At 43.3% G+C, this 23,122-nt stretch overlaps 1 protein-coding gene across 1 annotated transcript in view; it reads right to left on the bottom strand.

Annotated features, from left to right (window-relative positions):
• FGF10 (fibroblast growth factor 10) overlaps window positions 1-23,122 on the bottom strand; it is a 93,084-nt gene that overhangs the window by 12,006 nt on the left and 57,956 nt on the right. The gene's annotated exons all lie outside the window — the stretch shown is intronic.

Here is a 23,122-nt window from a genome sequence, read left to right as displayed (position 1 = left end):
ATTTGAAACTCCATAAATATTGAAATAGCTCAACCCTTCTTAGTGTAGATTTTCACCAAAATTTATCAAAAGAGACATAGGAACCACAGCATTAAATTAAATCTATAGCATATGGCAATAGAGCGGCAGAGTCATCCCAAAACACAGAAACAGTGGTAAGCACTTTATTCCTTTTAGGACATTAAGATAAAACTAAATCTCCCAGCCATATAAAGCTGATACATCCACTCTTGGCAAGCGTGTCTGACATTCTGGAGTATAGTTAGGCTAACTCTGATGCCACACATTGTCTCGCTCAGTCAGATAACAGAAAAACCACTCCAGTCTGTTCATAATAAAATATGTTTAGCTTCCCTCACCCGCCTCCAACAACTATGGGCAGAGTTTCACAGGGATGGGCTGTGCGTACATGTCCAGCACTTCCAAATACATACTTAAAAAAGCAGATTAGCTTTATTGGCCATATACACGCAAACACAAAATATATCAACACTAATCTACATACTTCTTTGGTCTTAGTAGCTGTCTGAAAACTTGCATATTCATTTATTTATAAAATGTTTATACCACTTGATATAATCAAAATCTCTAAATGCTGGTAACATTTTCTAAAAGAGATGCATGGGTACAGATTTCAAGAGACCTTTGTGCTGCCCTAGACACTATGTGTGAATTAGGACAAGTACAGTGGCATGTCATATATGAGACCCTTCCTAAATCAGATTGTGCCCTTGAATCAATTTCAAAGCCAACTTTCCCATATAGTAAAGTCTTTTGTTAAGGGTGGAGGAAGGGCGGAGTGTGAATGTGAGAATGAAAATAAATACGACCAGTGCCGACTTCTCCAGTTAGAATCAAATGGAACTCAATCTTCAGAAAGGACTGGCTCCAAAAATGGACTCCAGAGCCACTGTTTGTTGGAAACGCTACAGTTATGTGGTTCAATGGTCATGGGGTATGGAGCCCATCACATGTTAAACGCCATACAGACAGACTGGTGCCGTCTGGTATCTGACTCACAGATGGCATGGCAGTCTCAAAAAGAAAGGGGCAAAAAAATTCTGTCCATTTTAATCTAGTTTTGTTAAATAGGAAGGAGAACATGGTCAGGCTGATTATGTGCACTCTGCTGCAATCCGCCGTTGGCAAATGGCAGGGCCGGCCTAGTTGTTTCCCACTGTCGCTTTAGCTGGCATCTTTTCCCTGTCGTGATTGATATGCTTTTGGTCCTTCACTTGTTAGACAGAAATGGGGAAGAACACAAGCTATTATTTCATAAGGACATGTTTGTTTGTTGTGGCTTCTGTTGCAATGCCAGGTTGGATTAATTCCTCACAGCATTAGCATTTTCAAGGAATTTTATTAGTTTATGCTCAAACAGTTTCAAAATTGAATTATATATTTTTATCATATTATAGTTGTAAGGATTGCAACACATTAAAACAAACTGCAGTTGGATCGACTAATAAAGTATCATTTTTCAAATGTTTGTGAAACTTCTGGGTGCTGTAGAGTGGGAAAGCAGATTGTTTAAATCTGAAACTGGCGAGCGTTGAGGACTGGAATGATCCAGCCATGTATTTTGCTTTGATACAGCCGCTTGGCTTGTGCAGTGCATTTTAATACAATATATCATAATGCAACACTTTTCTAGAAACACTTGGTCACATCCTCACATTTATCCTTTATAGCCTTATAGTTTTAGGTAACCTAGAAGAAGCTCATCAGAAGTGAAGTTATCACATTTATACTGTATGCCACAGGAATGAAATGTGAATGTGTTCCACTATGCTTGTTTAAATCAAACCAGATATGATGCTGTCACAGTCTAGCTGCATCAGCAACACTGCAAACCCTTTATGGACTGGGTTCACAATTCCCCAGAGTAAACAAAAGGCAGAGTTTTAATGAACTATGAAAACAAATCTGCAGTAAACTGAAATCTGGGGTGGATGCTATCAGGACCAGCAATCTACCAAACCAGGAATGGAGAACCTGAAGGCCAGCGGATGTTGTTGGACTACAACTCCCAATCATCCCAAATCATTGACCAAGTTGACTGGGGCTAAAGGGAGCTGAAATCCTACAACATCCAGAGGACCACAAGTTTCCCATCCCATTCCTGCTCTAAACCCATCTGCACCTGGCTAGTCCCCTGTACCTGCCTCTGTCTTCCTTTTCCAACTGTCCATTGACAAAATCCTTCCACACTCCCTTCAACTCTCCCCTCCTGCTTACCTTAACACTCCAAGTTATCTCCACCCTGTTCTACTCCAAACACAAGCCCTGACCTTGGGGTTTCATTGCATCAACTGTGTTGGTTTGTGGTCTAGACCTGCAAGGTGCACACTATGTACTGTTAGGCTACACTGCATTTGTAGCTTAATTGGCAAAAAGTGAGATGGATCAGGATTGTGGGCATTGTGGCTTCTGAGGCCAACTCTCAAAGAGTGGTAAAATTCAAAGGTTAGGTATCAGCATGGGAGAGCTGGACTCAAATCCCTCCCTATAACCTCGTAGGTTGCATAAGCTCGGTCAAAATTCTTGGGGGTAACAGGAAAAGGGTGTTGTGAAGGTGGTGGAGATAAAAGTAGAGTGAACAAAAGTGTGGTTCCATTTTCCCTATGTAATGTCAGACCTTTAACCAACAGGCATTACAAAGGCTTACAGAAAGTGGCAAACACTTTCTAACTTAGGAGTCATGCTTCAAAACTCTTACTCTTACAGTCTTCACTGGTTCTTAGAACCTTGACGAGAATTTCTGGGCTTACATGAATGATGTCTATATGGCTCAACCTGACAATCGTTGATATTTTCTGTTCAGTTTCACAATACCACAACATACATGAAACCCTAAAGCCTCTAGAATCTGCAGCAGTTTGTCAAATCACTCAAGAACTCTTCCCGGAGAATTTGTAATTCTTCACTAAGGCAGACCATACCTTAAACAGAACATCAGTATTCTTTCAAGAGATTATAAAATTTAGGATGCCGGACTAGTTGGATCTGAAAAGGAATCATCAGTCCATCTAGCATAATGCAGATACGACTCAAGAAAGAAAGAAAGATTCCAAGCAACAGTTGCCCTGGGACTGCAAACCAAAGAAAGGAAAGCTGTATTCATCAGCCAGAGCTGTACGGGCTGCTGCCCTGTTTATGTATGTGCAAATATTGGCTGCTGTTTTTTGTACTATTGCAATTTGTTGCAAGCCACCGTAAAAAGGCATTAGAATGAAAGACAGGATATAAATCATGAAAAGCAGCAAACAACTACATGCCTGACATATCTGAGTGTTTGAGCCATTTGCCTGCATGTTAAAGGAAAGTCAGGATCTGGGCCTTATCTTGTCAGTTTCCAAACCTGGAGGGCTGGATTGAAGAAGCATGTCTACAAAAGTACAAACTATAACAGAAAGCATGTGAGGACACTATTCTGTAAAAATGGAACATAAAAACACATCATTAGATTGCAGTAATATTGTATAAGCTATGGGTTTGGAAGACAGATCTTAAATAGTTTCACAATTTCCCACAAAGTTCCTATTGATTTTTTTTAAGTTGTCAGTTTACTATTTCTTTAATAGGGCTGGAGATATTGATGCCTGAAGTAACAATATCCACTCAAAACTTTATTTCTCTTAGTAATAATGCTGCAAAGCAGGTGTGAGGAACTTCAGGGCTTCCAGATGATGTTGAAGTACAATGTCCATCAGCCTCAGCAATCACAGCCAATGGGTAGGGATTATGGGAGTTGTAGTACGGCAACATCTGGAGGGTCAAAAGTTTCCCCAAACCCACAATAAAAGCTCCTAAGTCCAAGCTACAGATGACATTTGTCCTTCAATTTTTCTTTCACAAATTGGCAGGGTGGGGATGACCTAATCCAGATCAGAACCCTGATGTGGGTGATAGGGGGCATTAACCCTTTGCCTCCCCTGTAGCCTCAATACCTTTGCCTCCCCCCAACCCAGCCAATGAAAATATCAGATGCAGGGGTGAACTTACCTCCTAAGTCATGGCCCTGATCTAGATTGCCATTTTATGAAAGAAAAAGCTTGCACTCAAGAGAAAACCACGCAATTAATGTCACATATAGTGTGGTCCCAAATAGCTCTCTGAAAATAGCATAAAATATCAGATGTACAAGGCATTTCTCCTTCTTGCCTTTCGGTAGATCCAGACCTCAGCTGTTCTACATATTATGCAGAATAAAGTACTTGCCAGAGGTGATGAAATTCTGGGATCTACCGTTTCAGGTTGCATGTGTGTCTGTCTGTCTTATTTTTTCATGTTTCCCTACATAAAAACACACTTCCTGCACACAATAAACTAGCAGATTGGGCAGAGCACTATGGTAAACCTGTCAGTCTGGTTTGTTAGCTGGCTACATATGGATAATTTTGTTGTGGAAGAAGAAGAATTAGGGACATAATTGAAAAGTGTGTGATGTAGTGGTATACCAAACCTTCTCCTACCATAGGATCTCCCATCTCATTCTGTGTAATTTATAAACTAGCTCTCAATGGGAATAATAGGACCCAATGTAAAATATTAAAAATACTGGCTGGAATTCAATGTAGCACAAAGTGCGGTATGCACACAGGGAACAAGGTCTCTGTGTGCAACAAGACTGCCTCCTTGCATGCACCATGTGGACCCCCTAAACCTGTTCAGTTCGGCCTTTCAGGGAGTGGGAAGTGCCGTTGTGTGAATGGACCTCATTTTGCTCATGCAGCAACTGAGTTGAATCCCATGCATAGATGTTCAAAACAACACTGTGCTTGCTTAACCCAAACAACAAAATATTTGAAAAGTTTCACTTCTGGAAAATATTCAAGCCAAGCGAAAGTAACAGTGCAGAGTACAAATCCAGGGGCGCTTGGGTTCAAACCCCCTTTCAACCATGAATCTTAGTCACTAGATCTCTGTCCAGAATTCTTGCTTGCCGGGACGTTTCTTAGAGCATTCCATTGGACTTGCCTTTTAAAAAAACCCAACACCCTTGTGAAAGGACTTTTCTGCACTTATCATTTATAGTGGTATAGCTGCTGGGCTTTAAAAAAGATTCTCAAGATTTTCTGGCATGCTGCTGCACGACGTCACCCTTATTCAGCTAATATTCAGGAATGACATACTACCCCCACCTCCACTTTTTCCTTTTCTGTAAAAAAATATACAGCTTTTGTGAAAGATCTGTAAGGTCTGCTTAATATTTTAATTCACGTGGCATGTGTGCAAGCAACATCCCAGCTTCTGAGTGAAGGGGCTGGTGGGTGTATCATGGAAGACACCACTTCCCTCTGACCGGTGCAAGCTGTGAGCTCAGTTCAGAGGAGAGATTTGGTAGATAAGAGACAGTAAGTCGAAGTACTTCCCAATGACATCAGTCATTAGCTGCAGACAAAATGTCATTACAATAAGCTAGTTCACCATAGCTGAGGTGTACGCAGAGTTTCCCTTCTAATCTACAAGATTAGAATTTGAGAATGCTAGGCATCATTCACCCCCCCCCCACAAATGCCCTCTTGCATGTGTTCATTCTCTGACATTTGCTGGCTGGAGGAATAAGGGGTGTGACTACAGCCTATTCATTTTTCTCAGTTTAGGAACAACTCGCTTCTAGTATGGAAATGAAAGCCATTTACTCGCTCTGCAATAACAGTGACATGTGACCAAAGTAACAGACCATCAGCAACCCAGTGCCGGACTGGGACCTTGTATGAGTACCCCTGCCCTGAATTTAACCTTTCAACTTTCACCTTAACATATTATCATCATTATTATCATTATTTACTGGGGTGTATGGGGTGTTAGGGGAGGAGCAGTAGCTCTGGTAGGGGACACATCATACTCCTTCTGAGGTAGTTTGCCCACTTTTGGTCCTACCCTGCACTCAGTTCTCACCTGTGGCTCCTAGAAACTGCCAGCATGCAACAGTGGCCACATCCTGGGAAATGGCTTCGACTGGCTGGCTTAAGGAGGCAAGAGTAGTCAATTGTTCTCAAATCCTCAGTGACTTAGCAACTTCCCCTGCAGGCTCTGGTGGATGGAGAAGATGAGGCTAATAGTTGGTCCAATGGTCAAGAAGGCAGTTTCTGCATGCGCTGTAGAAAGTGAGAGGCAGGTGGGGCTCATCAGCCTAGGAAGGTAGCCCATCTAGGAGAAGGAAAACTCTGATCCTAAACGCTCTGCTGCCTTGCGGGATATCTTGAGAAGAAGAAAAGGCTAAGGAGTAAACCATATGCAAATCTAGAGTGGAATCTCTAAGAAGGTTGGATGTTGCCTTGTAGGCCTCCTTTCAGCCACTCCTGCAGCCAAGCTGGTGCCAAACATATTACTCTGTTTTCCTTTGGACCACATCAGTGAGGCTGAGAAAGGGGGGGAGGGTGTCTTGTCATCTGGGCAGCCCAGGACATCCATGCACACTGCCCAGGCTTGCACCCCAGGGAGATCACTTCAGTGCTGCTAACTCTACCCACAGAGGCACACTCCATTGTTTCTTGAGATATCTGGATGCCAACAATTTATTTACAGTACATCCCACCTTTTCTCCCCAGTCTGGGACTCAAGGGGGCTTGAGTCACCACAGCTTTATTTATTATTTATACTCCACCTTTCCTCCAAAGAGCTCAAGGTGCTGTACATTGTACCCTTCCTCCCTATTTTGTCTCCACAGCAACCCTGTGAGGTAAATTTGGCTGACAGGCTGGCTCAAGATTACCTAGTAAACTTCATGGTTGAGTAGGGATATGAACCCTGATCTGCCATACCCTTGGCCAACACTCTACCTGCTACTCCACAGTGGCTCTTATGGTAGTTGTATGCACACAACGGGCTTATTCCTGTTGAATGTCCTAAGCTCCTTGGATGAAAGCTGAGATACAAATGTGGTAAATGAATACAGTGGTACCTTGGGTTACAGACTCTTCAGGTTACAGACGCTTCAGGTTACAGACTCCGCTAACCCAGAAATAGTACCTCGGGTTAAGAACTTCGCTTCAGGATGAGAACAGAAATCGTGCTCTGGCGGCGTGGCTCATTAGCTAAAGTGGTACCTCAGGTTAAGAACAGTTTCAGGCTAAGAACGGACCTCCAGAACGAATTAAGTTCTTAACCCAAGGTACCACTGTAAATGATTCCAATGAACCTCCAATGCAAGGAAGTCTTATAACCACAAAGGTTACAGACTAGCATAGGTACAAAACAGGATTTATTAAAAAAAAAGAAAGAAAAGAAAAGGGAATCCCAAAATGCTTTGTGTACATCAGAGGGGAATTCTACTCCCGATCATCACTGATTCTGTTCTTTTGGATCCCTGCTAACTGGGTGCTCCACCTTCTTAGTTTTTCTACATCTGTGATGCTGCAACCAAGGAAGAAGGAGGGGGGAACGGACACATCTACTCAGGCTCTTGCCATTTGACCTGTGCAAGTGTGGTTGCATTAAGCTGGTGTTTCTGATTGATTTTAGTGATTGTGAAGGCTCACAGTCTCTAAGGCTCTGAGGTCCCCAGGAAGGTTCAGATAATAAAAGCTGGAAACAACGGTTTTAATGATAAAAAGCATTTACCTCTGCTAGATGTGTAAAACAGAAGGCGACATTGGCAACAAGCAAAAAAGCAATAAAACAATGTTACCGATTCTCGCCAGTAGTTGCTCAATTCATGTTTGCTCCCTGTGGAATTTTGGGAACACACACTTGTGGTCTCTATAATTGTTTTAAGACAGATAGCACACTGAGGGTTTTCTTTTGCAGTCGGAACTCTGTAAACTGCAACAATTATGGTAAATCCCACTTGACCACATCCACTGTAAAAGCATGGTTCTCAGTGCCCGAATCATTCCCAACTCATTATAATTAGAAACATTCCAAATATCAACATGAGATATGCCCTGTGGACATTACATGTGCTCGCTTTATAGGTCCCTGAAGTCTGAAGCATGTTCGCCGGAGGAGCCAAATATACTTACCTTAAAATCAACTGCCCTTTTATAGTTAAAGCAAGTACTCATTACACAAAATGACAAGGGAGAGAAAGAATGGCTGGTCATCTTGCCCCACAAAGGGGAATCATTAGCAAGAGCCCTGTGTGGTTGTGAGCATTGTTTCCTAACTTCTTTGCGCTCACATTTTTTCAAAAAATATTGACAAGCAAACTGAATGCATTTGGAAAAAAATCACAGGCAACTGTGGAAAGAGTCAAAGGCTGGTGATGAAACAGCAATTTGCTAAAACAGCAAATTACTACATAGGCTAGTACTACTGGTCTATCGACTGAATTTTCAGGAAATCTACATATTATAGCATTCAAGGAAGATCAGTTCCCAGATCCAGGAACAATTTGTTCATGGGTGGCACCAGGACTCTGGGAGTCCTTTGGCAAGAGTCCCTCAACTGGAAGTGGGGGATTCAGAAAGAGCTTTACAGGTCCTTGGTAGGTCCACACAAACACCCCCAGTCCACCTAGGTCCTTTCTCCTAGTACATCCTATTCTCAGTGGCATTCAAAAAGAACCACAGTTTCAGGACCTCTCCAGTCCTGCTTAGCATCCAGCTTCTTAACCCAAGACTGATTACGTGATTGGCCGTGCTGGCTGTGGCTTCAACTTCTGGAAAGTACCACGTTGATGAATCCTGATCTCTATAAAACAAAGTGTCACACTGCATTTTAATAATTTTGTCTGACAGGCAGAAGTAATTAAGATGCATTTGCTATTTTTCTCCTTACTAATAGGAGAGGATGCCCTTCCAAAATCATGAGTGCTTGGAGGATGCTATTCAGCAGATCCTACATTTATACATGACAAGAAAGGGAACCAAGTTCACATAAATAAATCCAGTTTTGTGTGGTGTCATTTCCCCCCCCTGCTAAAAAAAAAAAAGAAAACCAACAACTATCAGCTGTGGGTAAAATAAATGTTCTCTTGGAATATTTCTGAAAGCATTAACCATTTTTCAACTTTTCAGTAGATGCAATTCACATTATGAAGAGTTTGTTTTCATAGGTGGTCCCACTTCCTAATTTAAACCAATATTTGAAAATGTTACAGAGCCCATGGGAAAATGGTTATGCATTCATGATTTGAATACTGGTGAAACTTGCAAATAACTGGTTTCAATTTTAGTTCAGTTCCCATTTCAGATATTTGCAAAATTGGGAGTGCATTAGATATTATGGAACAGGCTTTCTGCTTCGCAGCATCAATTGAATATCATCAGGCTTGGAAACTTGTCCTAAAATGAACCAAGACTTGTCCTTTGTGCCCCAGGGAGGTCACTTTGGCACTGCTAACACAGCAGTTTGACTTCACCCCTGAAGGAACACTCTATTGTCTCTTGAGACAGATGGATGCCAACAACTTCATTAAAGGAAGTTTAGAACTTACCCACAGAAGGGAGGATGATTGATCAGAGTGCCTGTTTAGTTTAATATTGGAAAGTAAACACAGTGTTTGTCTGGCATGTAGCAAAAGATACACTTGTTTCCAACAGGAACATGCACAGGGTCACCCAGTAGTTATGGCAATAAGTGACTTTTGACTTCTAAAGAGTCATAGTTACGCCCACCAGTTTGCCCAGTGAGGATTGCAAGAGTGTGGAGAAATTTATTCACAGCTATACTTAATGCTCAGCTAGATCAGGGAGAGTAGCCCTCCAGATGTTGTTAGACTCCAAATCCCATCAGCCATAGCCAGCGAAGCCAATGGTCAGGGATGATGGGAGCTGCAGTCTTGGAACATATGGAGGACTAGAGGTTAGAGGCCGCCCAACCCTGCTCTAGAGACTTCAGACTTTGCATGTGAGGATATTCCGAAAGCACTGTGTTCTTCTGTTTGTTGGCTTTTGGTAGCTGAGGTTAAGCTAGTATTCAATATATGTGTTAAGTATTACTCTCTCCCTTGCAAGTGGCTTGCTTTGTAGTTTTTAAATGCATCGTTAGCTTTTGGGTATGAAGCAAGAGAGAGCTTCAAAAGCAAATAAGAAACAGAACCAACGATACTTGTCGGATATATTTGTTGTGTTCGCCTTCACAGCGGGAAAGCAGCAAGAGCGTATTCTGGGCCCAAAATTAGATGCACCTTTTTCGCAACAGTGTTGCCGCGTACTCTTCGCAGTCACTCTCATGGGTGGGCTCATTTGAGTAAGCAAGTGAATATTTCTTAAGTGACTCGGTCCAGTAGCGTTAGTCATTCCATGCTGGAATGACTGTCAGATGAAGAAGAATGAGCACTGCTTCCAGCTGAAACAAATCGACAAATCTGCCTTGGTTTACTTTTTAACTAATTCTCCATGCCATGTTTGGTACTTCTTGTTTGCTTTCTTCAGCAATAAGTACTAAGAGCTGCATTAGGGCAAGTAAGATCAGACCATGTTAAATTAGGCAGCCAGTAGCTTTGCCACCTCATGAATTCATGGGTCATGAATAACACAAGGGTACATCTGCACTGCAACTGGTATATATTGTCATAGCCTCCCCACAGTGCAATAAGCCTAGGAATTATAGTCTGGTGAGGATGCTGAGAATTCTCTCTTGAAGGTCCCCAACTCCTTCACAGAACTACTTTCCTTGGTTTAGCAGTAGCCAGCCCTTTTTTTTGGTGTATGCTGGGAAGTGTCCCATAATGCTAGTCAAAAGCACAAGAATGCGCCATCTAGTCTGACCTGCTGGGAGACCGAGGGCCCCATTCCTGCCTCTCTCCACCTGGCCCAGGGCGGGGCCTGACAGGCTTCATAAGAACTGCTGCTTCTGCTGCTGCCGCCCAGCAAGGACTGGGGTATTTTGAGGGAGGTTTTGTCGGGAGTTTTTGCTTTTATTGAAATTATTTTTTTGTATCTTTATTTTTATGTGGAAATTGTTCAGTTTGGTTATGTAGTTTTTGATGTGTTTTATTTATTTTTATTACTACTTTGCTATGTTTGTAACCATGTAAATCTTTTCATATTGTAAGCCGCCTTGAGCACTGTTTTAACTGTGGAAAGGTTGCATACAAATAAAATGATGATGATGATGATCTAGTGTACAGTATTGAATGTATGCAGCCCCAAACTGCCTGGGTGCGCTCCAAGTCTTCTGAGCCAGGAATCAGCACAGAATGGGACAGCCAGTTCCCAGGTGTGTGGTTCTTATTCAGATGTGACACATACTCCTGCCATGTATCACACATGCTGCACTCATACCACAAGTTGGGCATCATCCGTGCTTTGTTCCTTATCGGCAGCTCTGAGTCTGAGAGTTAAACAAGATGGAAAGTGATTTACATCTAGAGACATGTCCCCCGCAATCCACTTACAGATTTTTGAATTTTTCTTATGGAGCAACATTCACAAATGGTTCCAACTTTCAATTGTTCTCCTCCCTTTTTATCAGCTCACTTAAAACCCCTAAGGATTGCAAACATAAACATGCCTAACCCCAATGTATATTTTATTTGCATCACTGGCTGTAAAATTCCTGAAGCCCTCTCTATGAACCATTTGGTCGGTGGGCTAGCCCAACTTAATGGTAATCCAATTAGGAGTCTGACCAGAAACCCCCTTCCCCTCCCTTCCCTTCGGAGCAACTGGGTGACAAGCACCACTGATAAAACAGCTGTTGTGTTAAGAAGTCAAAAGACAGGCACAGGTTTGAGAGGGTGCAGGTTCCCTGTAGCAGAGCTACTTCAGGGAGGGCTTCTTATCAGTTCTCTTAGATCGCTACATACTTAGTCAAAACTATGTTATCTTACCAGATGGTCACCTACCAGTTAAATATTTCAGGAGCTCAAGGCAACGCTAAAAACTGAGGCCTTTGGGTTATTGGAACTTGCATTATTAATCCTCCGGCTGTGCCCCACTTAAAAGTTAATGATGCAAAATCATTCCAGTCCTCTGAATCACTTTTAGTGTATCCTTTGCCTATTGCTGCCTGTTGCTGCAAGACAGCCGTCTTTGCTGTCTTCTTTCCCTTGACCCACACAAGGCGCAGATCTCTCCTCTCTCCTTAAATTAGATCTCTCCTTAAACTAGATTGTGTTCTAGCATTTACAAGGCCTGGATAACTCACTATTGCCCAATTTGCTGTCACTTTCGCAAAATGAAGTCAGCCCACTACTCTCTTTTGCCTCTCTCTGTACAAATTCATCGGCTTGACTGACTGGTCATAAAAAAAGGTGATCAGAAATGAAACCATTTAGAAATAACTGAACTGAAACACTCCATTTCTGATGAGATGGGTTTTCATCCCCTAGTTGCACTGTCGATATCTTCTTGAAACTGCTAGGAAGTGCGGCTGTATGAGAAGGACTGTAGCTCAGTGGTACAGCACCTGCTTTGCACACAGAAGGCCCCATATTCAATTCCTAGGATCTCCAGCTAGAGCTGGAAACCTTGGCGAACCACTGTCAGTTAGTGTAGATAATATGAAGCAAGATGGAGCAACAGCCTGACTCAGTGTAAGGCAGGTAGCTTCCTAGGGTCTTATGTCTTGGGGGAAGGGCTGCAGCTCAATGGCTGTCAGGCTTCAGGGAATCAGCTTCCTCCCCGCTTTGGCAGTAGATAAGCAGAACAAAGGGAAAGGAGTCTTCTTACCAGTTAGAAACTTTAATGATCACAGCGAGAGAACAAAGAATCTATTCATAATAATAATAATAATAATAATAATAATAATAATATAATAATTTATTATTTATACCCCGCCCATCTGGCTGAGTTTCCCCAGCCACTCTGGGCGGCTCCCAATCAGTGTTAAAAACAATACAGCATTACATATTAAAAACTTCCCTGAACAGGGCTGCCTTAAGATGTCTTCTGAATGTCAGGTAATTCTTTATCTCTTTGACATCTGATGGGAGGGCGTTCCACAGGTCGGGCGCCACTACCGAGAAGGCCCTCTGCCTGGTTCCCTGTAGCCTCACTTCTCGCAATGAGGGAACCGCCAGAAGGCCCTCGGCGCTGGATCTCAGTGTCCGGGCTGAACGATGGGGGTGGAGATGCTCCTTCAGGTATACAGGACCGAGGCCGTTTAGGGCTTTAAAGGTCAGCACCAACACTTTGAATCGTGCTCAAAGGAATGAAGGTGCTCCCAATTAAGGGTTCCACCCGCTTCCTCCCTAGTCGCCCACGTCACTACCGCGTCTTGTAACCTGATCTCATAACCACTGTGCTTTCTGTGCTGCCACCTTAGCTGCTCTTTGACCTTGGGCTGAGCAGATGAACGCTTTCAGAGACAGTGTTAACCCTCTCTCTCCCAGTGCTTCTCCTAGCTGTTCCCCATCCAGTATTTCCCAGCTTCTGTCTTCTGAACTATGTCCCTCTGCAAACCGCTGTTCCAAATCTATACTGTCCTCCTGCTCCTGGGAAGATTCAGGATCCTGATCAGGAGCAGGGGGAGGCTCCTACCATTCCTCCTCACTGCAGCCCTCCTCAGCATGGTCCATGATAGTGGCAGAGCTTCTGCTTTGCTGGCCGAATGTCCCAGAATCTCCAGGTAGGCCTGCAAGAGAACCATTTCTGAAATCCTGGAAAGTCTCTGCCTGTCACTGCAGACAACACTGAGTTAGATGCACCAATGCTGTGACTCAATGTAAGGCAGCTTTCTTTATTCGGACAGGACACGCCTTCCAATAAAGTAAATATCCTTTATCTCAATCAGAATAAGAGGGTAATGAATTTCTACGGGTCATGGAGACATAGTGGACTTGGCTGTAGTTTTTATTGACTTCCTCTTCACCTTTGATGAGATCTCTGCACCCCAATGGCAACTTGCTGTGGTCCAAAAAAACTGCTCGTTGCTACGCTTTGGTTAACAAGGTGCCTTTCCACGCTCCCTATGCAATTGTAATAAAAACAACCCAAGACCGCTGACTCTCGGACACATATGTAAACAATTGCGCACTATACTGCATGCACCTGACATATGTCTTTCTCAGTATTTTCATCTTTTATACCCAACCGCTTGTCTGGATCATGTGGCTTGTCTCCCCGGAGCAAATGCTTTAACATTCACTCTGATGTAATAACAATAAGTACCATTTCCCTAAACATTCTTTCAACACCTCATTAAAACAAAACAAAACAAAAAAAAAAAAACCAGAACCGAAAGCAGGACGGCAAAGTTTCAAGTCTTGCTGGGAAATCTGGAAGGCCTGTCTGAAGAGCACAATTGTTTTGTGCCCCCTCCAGATCTCATTATGCGCCAGTCTACTTCTGTATCGCTTTACCAGCTTGCTTTCCAATAGCCTCAGATGATAGGCAGTCATTGCGTTCTGTGCAGTGGACCTCATGATCTGATTGCGCAAGCCTGTTGCCCCATGTCTCGGCTAGCCACAATAATTCTACTTCCTCCTTTCGGAAATAAGGTGAAGACCCTCTTCCTAATACAGAACCTTTTCACACAGATTTCAAGCATTTACATGGAAAACAAAGCCCAATTCTATCCACGATTACTTTGAGTATCATAGAACTTAAGCATGAACTTAATTTAGCTTAGCCTCAGTGAAAAAGGGTAATCCAATGTGCTTTACCAAATGTAAAAGGTAAAGGTAAAGGGACCCCTGACCATTAGATCCAGTCATGACCGACTCTGGGGTTGTGGCGCTCATCTCGCTTTATTGGTCGAGGGAGCTTCCGAGTCATGTGGCCAGCATGACTAAGCCGCTTCTGGCAAACCAGAGCAGCGCACGGAAATGCCGTTTACCTTCCCTATTTATCTACTTACACTTTGACGTGCTTTCGAACTGCTAGGTTGGCAGGAGCAGGGACCGAACAATGGGAGCTCACCCTGTCATGGGGATTCGAACCGCCGACCTTCTGATCAGCAAGTCCTAGGCTCTGTGGTTTAACCCACAGTGCCACCCGCGTCCCTTTACCAAATGTAGCTCTCCCCCAAGTCTGCTTTTCTTTCAGCAGTCAGAAGCAGTAATGCTTCTGAATACCAGTTGCTGAAAACTGCAGGAGAAGAGACTGCTCTTGTGTTTGGGTCCTGCCTTGAGGGTTTCCCAGAGGCATATGGAGAGAACAGGATGCTGGACCAGATGGGCTTTGAGCCTGATCCAGAAGATTTCTTCTTCTGTTCATTATCAACTATGATGGGACACTGCCATACTGGAATCTCTGAGTCAAAGTATCTCCACTGAATACTTCAGAGTAAACATTATCTTCTTGGATATAGAAGTGAGTGGTTTCACCCCAAGTCACTTTAAATCAATTTCAGCGCAAGATCCCTATTATGTCAACACTATGATTTGGAGAATATGATTTGTACCGAACGTATTTGGCTCTCTAGCAAATTTAGGGTGAACAATATGTTTTCTGCTGAAAGTCCCTGGCTAATGCCACGGGGACATTTTCAGTTCCAAACTCAAGTTTTGTTTACTTATTTAGGTTTTTAGCCTGCTGTATGCTAGGAGGCTCTACAGAAGTTGTTGGAACAGAACTGATAAAGTCCAACTGCACACAATGAACCAGACTTCTAATTTCAAACTTTAAAAACATTTCTGTAAGTGTGGTTTCATAGTGTTTCTGCCATTCTGGTGAAAGGTGCTAAAAAAGCGATTTTAAATATATATTAATGGGGGCTGGGTGCTTGGTTGGCACTGACCTGTGACAGGTCCTTTTCAGTGATGGCTCCCTATTCATGGAACTTTCTTTATGGTGAAATGTTTCTGTCTCCCACATTACTGACTTTCAGGAGGAAAATCAAAACATTCCTGTTTACTCAGGCTATTGATGGCTGAAAACTACAGTTCCCGGCAACCCTGGAAACATCAGTTGAGAAAATATTTGAAATTGTTTTTAGAATGCTTTAAAAAAAGTTGCACTGATGTATTTGCTGCCCTGGGCTCCTTCAGAAGCAAGAGCAGGATATAAATTAAATAAATAATACATGCACAGGAAACTTGTTTACTGCAAGCAAAATTGTCCGCATTCACAAATCTTTGCCATCCAGTTGGAAACAAGCCTTTTGTTTGTCCTCTACTATATACCTTAATTTTTTATTTACTTTTCCCAGCAATAGCTATTGTTCAGAATTGACTGGGTTCCGGCTGGCCCTCTGAGTTCAGTGGAATTTACTTCTAGGTAAGCTTGATTAGGACTGGATCATTTGGACATTTATTGAAAGATGCTGAGCTGAGCATATTCCAGAATCACACAGATCACAGAAGTTAATAGGGTCTTTGCAAGCCACTTTAGTGAGAGGAAGGAAAGGCCCTAAATCCAATAATATATGTGCATAGTTTAGCTCTCCCAAGACATCTTAGCTTGGAGAAGAGACTGGTTAAGGGGGCGCTATAAACTATGCAGACTGTGACAGCTGGTTCCTACATGTGGATTATGTTACCATGCACACAATCTTGAACCTTTCATCTCAAGCCATTGCAAAGGTGAAAGCTTGTCGGGGCTCATTCTTTAATTAAGCCTGACTTAAAATTCACCTAAGTTAGACTAACATCGATAGGAAGTCAGGTTCTGTTAGGTGTGCCACCTTTCAGTTTACCACACATCTGGGAAATATTCAGTTCAAGATCATAACCTTGAAGTTTGGCATTAACTGCCTAAAACGAACAAAACATTAAGATATCACCAACAACTTGCCTTTGACTGGGAAAATTAGAAGCATATTTAGGATGTAAACACTGGTGTGCCACTAATATTGCTGGTAATGATTAAAGGCTGTGAACTTTTATTATAGGAGAGTAAAGCAAAGCTGACATTCTTCGTTTCTTTCTTTTTGTTAAAGCAAGATAAGGAAATCCCAAAAGTGTGGGGGCGGGGGCATGAGAATGAAATGCTCATGGGGGGTGCAGTTATGAGTAGTTCTTGAACAGAAGGGCATTAAAAAAGAAAAAAAAGATTGTAGTCATAAAAAATCAGTGAAAGTGGAGTGGCGTAACCAATCTGTGGTGGTGGGGAAAAAAAGAAATGGAAGAAAAAACGACTTAGGTTTATAGAATTACAAAAGTTGATAAAATTATACTTGACCTGGTTCACATATTAGGCTAAGCCAAACCTTGGCTTAGTCTTAACAAGGAACATGCAGGTTTCTGGAGCATAGGATTGTGATTGTGGCTAATATCTCTTTGGTCCTCCTCCTGCAGCTGTACCACCTGTGGCTGAGTCATGAGTTGGCTTTGTGTCACATCTGAACCCAGGCTCATGGTTTATCTTGCTCCAGAAAAACCCCACAAGCTGTAGCCAAGGTTTGCTGCTGGTTTACCACTCCTGGTTTGTCTGTGGGAGAAAAACCACGAGCCTGGGTTCTTCTGACATAATGCTAAGCCAAAACCATGGAATAGCTTGGGGTACTGTGACAGCAGCATGACTGTGTGAGGAGTGCAGCACCTGTGATCTGCGCTCTGCCATGTTCACTCCTTCCTGCTAAGCCATGGTTTGTGAACTGCGAGAAAAGATATTTTGAAATCTTCTTTTCACATTCTTGCACAGGTTGAAAATATGTTTGAGAGGGATGCATGGATCCTGTCAGTGATGCCTGTGTTGGCCGTGGCTGCTTCTGGCCATCCATTTGACAACAGCATGAAAGGGCCCTGTGCACTTAGGGGTAGCGTGCACATGAAGCTTTGTACAGTAGGCCATTTTCGACATGCGCTCACACACCGCTTTCTGTCCTCCCCATTGAGACAAGCAAGAAGAGTGATCAGAGTGCAAGGAATGAGTCAACAAAGGCACCATTAAAGGAGTGTGGCCTGGCGAGAGCCCCAAAGGGCCAGAAGGAGAGGCTACAATTCCCAGAGTGGTTTAATAATCAACCCTTCTTCCCAGGGAAGTCTGTGAGGGGGATAGGATCCTTTGTGGGAAATCACAACTGCTTAGAGCAGTCTGATACCTACGGCTTTAAATGTACGGTGCAGATGGGACCTTAGCTAGGTCCATTAATTTCAATGAGTCTGCTTTGAGTAAAACCTAGTTGAATACCACCCTTTGTTTTATTCTAAACCCAGTGCTCTTCATACAGCCAGCACAATGGTGACATTTTAAAGTAGCCGTCAAGCAGCAGTTCTTTTCAGAGACTGGATGCCCTTACGTACCCTGGTCTTGGAAAGTTTACGATTCAAAAGGGAGAGACTCTTGAGTTTTTAACTGCCTGGATTTGACAGCACTGTGTTCATCCCCCAGTACATATGCATTTTATATTTGTTTCCACATAAAAAGAACCTCATGGTCCTCCTGGCTTCTCTCCTCTGGAAGAGGGCAATTGAGGCCCTGCTTGCAGAAAATAAGAGGTATTTTGGATGGTACTTTTAAAAGTTATTTATGAACTGCCCGTGTGTGGAAGTTTGGCAACAGGGAGAAGACAGTATTATATTCTACAGATGAGCAATTCCAAAAGAAAGTAATTTTTCAGTCTCCTCATTGTTCCCACAGACATGCCTCAGACAGATACTTTCAGTGCAAATGGTCAATTTCAGTAGAGCCTCTTGGTGAATAAAAGCAAGGATTTCTACTTTTGAATAGGGATGTGCCATACAGTCCTGTTCTTTGAATCAAGGTCGGATCCACACTGACGACTCTCCAGCCTGCAAGTCAACACTGTACTGGTATATCTTGCAAATACAATCACCACAACTGGTTCCCATTCATACTGTAGAATGCAACTCACATATTTATAATGTGATTCTATGTTATGAGGCAACTGGAAGTGCAATAAAAAGTGGGAGGATGTTCATTCGTTCTTTTTTTAAAGCCAGGTCATGCTAATAAAACAGAGTTACACGCACTTACACACACTGTTTTCTGTTTCTGCTTATGTATTAGTTACTTAGGAAACCTGGGACTCAGCTAGACTGGTTAAGAAAAAGCAATTTATATGCGTTGTATATGCGATATAACATTGTGCCACCAGATGGTGACATGGAACCCTCTTTTTCTCTGCCTGTTTTCCCTGTTTACATTTACGCTTTAAACTGAAACGTTTATTTGATGTGTCTAGATCCAGCCCCGGAGTTAAATATATGCATATAATATTGTATGTGTAATAATGAACATAAAATGTGAGAATTGTTCCAAAAAAGTAGCACAATCAGGGGTTGGGGGGTGGTAAGTTTGCTTAGGACTGCAGTCAGAAATTAGAAAATATATATGTGGAAGCCTGACATGAGGCTTTCAGAACATTCCATTTCTGGTAAATGCTCAGCACCACATATAAAGTGTTTAAATGCATTTACACAAGCAAATGAGAAAAAAACAAACCGATTTTCCCATGGGATCAAACTTAAAAACACATGATTAAAACCCTGCTGGATGAAACTAAAGACCTACAGTGGTACCTCGGGTTACAGACGCTTCAGGTTACAGTCTCCACTAACCCAGAAATAGTACCTTGGGTTAAGAACTTTGCTTCAGGATGAGAACAGAAAGCACGCGGCAGTGGTGTGGTGGCAGCAGGAGGCCCCATTAGCTAAAGTGGTAGCTCAGGTTAAGAACAGTTTCAGGTTAAGAACGGACCTCCAGAATGAATTAAGTTCTTAACCCGAGGCACGACTGTATTTGGTCCAGCGTCTCGCTCCTCACATAGATAAATGAGGTACTCATTGGAAGCCCATGGTATTCAGAGGCACGATGCCTTTGATCCTGAATGTAGCATATAGCCATTCCTGGGAGCATCAGAGCCAGAAGCACCAGCAAGCAGGTATCCCTTTATCATCATGCCTGAAGACAGTTCCATCAGAAAGCTCCCCGTTCTGCTAGCTACCAGCTGCCATTACTAGCTGCCATTACTGAAGCTGCCAGAGGGAGAATAAGAAGCAGCCCTTCTTCCACTGCGCTTGGATCCAGTTCCATGACCTGCTCAATTTCTGCCTGTCACACGGATGTGAAGGGCTTTGGAGATGAAGCCAAGATGGTCTAAACCATGCCTGACGGTCTAACCACGATGTTCAAATTCCAAAATCTTTCCAGCGTTATAACAAAAAATAAATCCACAGACAGAGGCACAGGTCTATCTGAGGTGGGGGCTGGAGCCAAAAGGGGAAGGTATAATAAGGGTTCGGACACAGAAGCATGCATTACAAGTGGGTGTGGGAAAGGAAGATACGTAACTAAGGGGTCTGGACCATTGCAAGTGAAATGTAATGCCACTTCCGACATCAGGAGGAGGGGGTTTTGCGGTTCTCACAACCCATTCACACTCTCGCGGGGCTGACTACAGCCCCGCGAGAACAGGGGAATCCCGGGATCATTAGTATGCATTATTCATCGCGCCAGCCAATCGGCTGGCGGCGGGGGCGGGGCGAGTAAGGGGCATTTAAGGTCGGGATAGCCCATACTCGCCCCTTTCTTTCCTTCCAGCAGCTGCGGTTTCCCTCCCTCCCACCCTTTAGGTTCTAAGCTGGACTTTGCTATGGACCTCGGCTGGTCGCTGCAAGGGGCCTGGTAGGAATTTTTCCATTTGGCTAATTGGCTATATTTTGGAAGCCACTTGGTTTTTTCGCCTACCTCGTAGCAAACGTCACAACTTCTTGGTTTTGGCAGTTAGGCATTGGCAGGGGTATTGTTATGCAAATGAGATGGGGGGGAGGAACGCCATCACCTCCCCAAAAATGCTGAAGGGTAGTTCGTTAAAGGACTCTGGGGGGCGTCGCCTCGTCCGAAATCTACGGAGGCTAGGGCCTAAAGTGCGCTCCCGAGTGGTAACCCCTCGGGGAGCGCCCAGGGATGTGCATCTCGGGGGCTCCCCCTGTTGGTGCTTAACCCTTCCCGGTTATACCGGTTAGTCTGATAGGGCCAATGCCTAAAGCCAATACCGCTCTTACCTGTAATCAATAAAGTTGTGGCCATTTTTCGCCCATTAACCTAAATTCCGTGTCCTGTGTCTTTATTTATTCCATTCAGTGGGAGGGGGCGGGAATAGACACGCAATGGGAATCATTTGGAAACACAATGTTTCTGCTATTAATTCGAAGCATATTTATCCTACTATGAATATCTGAAAATCTTTTTCTTTTGTTAGCTGTCTTGAGGGGGGGGGTTGTCCTGAAAACTCTACAATTCCATAGTTAAGTATTTAAGTACTTATGTATATAAATATAATGGCTGATGACCAGCGATAGCTTTACCCTCTGTGAGTTTGTCTGATCCTTTTTTAAAGCCATCTAAATTGATGGCATTCGCCACATCTTGCATAGTTTAACTATGCACTGTGTGGAGAAACAAGTCCCCTTGTTCTTCTAACACTCAGCTTCATCGGATGAGCTAATTCTAGTATCCCGAAAGAGAGAAACTTCTTTCTACACACTTTTCACCACACCCTGCAAAAGTTTACACACCCATTCCATTTTCCCCATTTAGAATCATAGAATCATAGAATCATAGAATCATAGAGTTGGAAGAGACCACAAGGGCCATCAAGTCCAACCCCCTGCCAAGCAGGAAACACCATCAGAGCACTCCTGACATATGGTTGTCAAGCCTCTGCTTAAAGACCTCCAAAGAAGGAGACTCCACCACACACCTTGGCAGCAAATTCCACTGTCGAACAGCTCTTACTGTCAGGAAGTTCTTCCTAATGTTTAGGTGGAATCTTCTTTCTTGTAGTTTGGATCCATTGCTCCGTGTCCGCTTCTCTGGAGCAGCAGAAAACAACCTTTCTCCATCCTCTATGTGACATCCTTTTATATATTTGAACATGGCTATCATATCACCCCTTAACCTCCTCTTCTGCAGGCTAAACATGTCCAGCTCCCTTAGCCGTTCCTCATAAGGCATCGTCTCCAAGCCTTTGACCATTTTGGTTGCCCTCCTCTGGACACGTTCCAGTTTGTCAGTGTCCTTCTTGAACTGTGGTGCCCAGAACTGGACACAGTACTCCAGGTGAGGTCTGACCAGAGCAGAATACAGTGGCACTATTACTTCCCTTGCTCACCATTTCTCTAAGTGAAAAAGCCCCAAACTTAATATTGGATGCTACGATTAAAATCAAAACAAATTTCATCATGGCTATCAAAAGGTTTAACTAAGCAGTCATTCATGTTAGCTCCCAAATAGTTTCACCAAGACAACTCACAAGCATCAGAAACTATATATACTTCTTTGGCTGGTGTCCTGTTGCACACCAAAACATACAAGCTATGCATCCTCTCAACTTGGAAGAGTGCCAATAATGTGATGTCATTGTGCTGTTCCAAGTTCATTTCTCCTGAGAGATGATTGGATGCACCCACCCAATCCATTGGAGAATGCCTGTTTTGTCAGAGTTTTGTCAAAAGGTCCTTGCAGTGACAACGCAGAGTTTAGCACGAGAAACAAACAAAGCAGTGCTATATATAAGCTCTCCCTCTGCCCATGTTAAATCCTGCATTGGGCTCAATTCCTGCATTCAGAAACTACCAAATCACAAGCAGTAGGTTTTGTTGGGGTGGGGGGTTGAGGACCACTTTATACATTGCTCGTCGGATAAGTTACCACGTGGAAAAGAAAAGAAAAGCAGAAGTATCCATGTTTCTGTAGTCTAGGGAAATGGCCAAAGTTTATCGGACACAGATCAACTGATGCACCTGTTCCTTGAAATGAGGTGAGCCAAAGCCTCGTTTCCCAGAAATAACAAATTCCTCTCCCCCCCCCAGCCCGCCCACCCTCCAGCTTTGGCCAGAAGCTTAAAACACATTCCATATGCCTCTCTGATCATGTTGTTTCGCTCCAGGGCTGCAGAGACAGGAAAGGAGAGCGCAAGATGCTGAAGCTGCGGAACAGAGGGCCAGCACTGTCACACGGAGGTAAAGTTCAGCCACAACCTCCTCTTCTCACCATTGTTTCAGCAGGTTTCTGTGGGGCATCATCACTTGAACTGGCAGATGCCACGATGGATATTGACTGAGGCCCTGTATTATTATCCTGGTGTTATGCTAGCACTCCCCCCTTCTTATTGGTAGGAAACGGGAACGATTGTGCTGCGGAAGATGGGAAGAGGAGATATTCGCCAGGTCGACAAAAGCATCTGTCCAACGTGTTTAGTTTCTTAAGCCTTTGATGTGCTTAGAATTTCAGGAAAACCCTTTTCTCATCTTTCCCCCTCATTGAGGTACAAGTTCAAAGAACTACAAGGAGGTTAAATGTAACCAAAGCTTCCTAGCAGCTTTGAACTGCTGCAACACCAAAGAAGCATCAGTATAACTTTATTTATCAGAAATGCC

The sequence above is a fragment of the Podarcis cretensis genome (genome assembly GCF_951804945.1).
Source record: "Podarcis cretensis genome assembly, chromosome: 11".
In the NCBI taxonomy this organism is placed as follows: domain Eukaryota; kingdom Metazoa; phylum Chordata; class Lepidosauria; order Squamata; family Lacertidae; genus Podarcis; species Podarcis cretensis.
The sequence above is the reverse complement of the archived record's forward strand: the minus strand, read 5'-3'. Positions and strand labels throughout refer to the sequence as shown.